At 45.5% G+C, this 721-nt stretch overlaps 1 pseudogene; it reads left to right on the top strand.

The window, feature by feature from the left end:
• On the top strand, positions 1-721 carry LOC145474574 (small subunit ribosomal RNA; annotated as a pseudogene; the record flags this gene model as incomplete).

A 721-nucleotide genomic window follows, 5' to 3' on the forward strand; every position in this document is an offset into this window, starting at 1 on the left:
TACCTGGTTGATCCTGCCAGTAGTCATATGCTTGTCTCAAAGATTAAGCCATGCATGTCTAAGTATAAGCACTTGTACTGTGAAACTGCGAATGGCTCATTAAATCAGTTATCGTTTATTTGATTGTACCATTACTACTTGGATAACCGTAGTAATTCTAGAGCTAATACATGCGAAAAGTCCCGACTTCTGGAAGGGATGTATTTATTAGATTAAAAACCAATGCGGGTTCTGCCCGGTTCTTTGGTGATTCATAGTAACTGATCGAATCGCACGGCCTTGAGCTGGCGATGTTTCATTCAAATTTCTGCCCTATCAACTGTCGATGGTAAGGTAGTGGCTTACCATGGTTGCAACGGGTGACGGAGAATTAGGGTTCGATTCCGGAGAGGGAGCCTGAGAAACGGCTACCACATCCAAGGAAGGCAGCAGGCGCGCAAATTACCCAATCCTGACTCAGGGAGGTAGTGACAAGAAATAACAATACAGGGCTTTTCCAAGTCTTGTAATTGGAATGAGTACAACTTAAATCCTTTAACGAGGATCCATTGGAGGGCAAGTCTGGTGCCAGCAGCCGCGGTAATTCCAGCTCCAATAGCGTATATTAAAGTTGTTGCAGTTAAAAAGCTCGTAGTTGGATTTCGGGATGGCTCGGCCGGTCTGCCGCAAGGTATGTTACTGGCCGCGCTGTTCTTCCTCGCAAAGACTGTGTGTGCTCTTA

Source organism: Orbicella franksi, unplaced genomic scaffold (assembly GCF_964199315.1).
Source record: "Orbicella franksi unplaced genomic scaffold, jaOrbFran1.1 SCAFFOLD_610, whole genome shotgun sequence".
In the NCBI taxonomy this organism is placed as follows: Eukaryota; Metazoa; Cnidaria; class Anthozoa; order Scleractinia; family Merulinidae; genus Orbicella; species Orbicella franksi.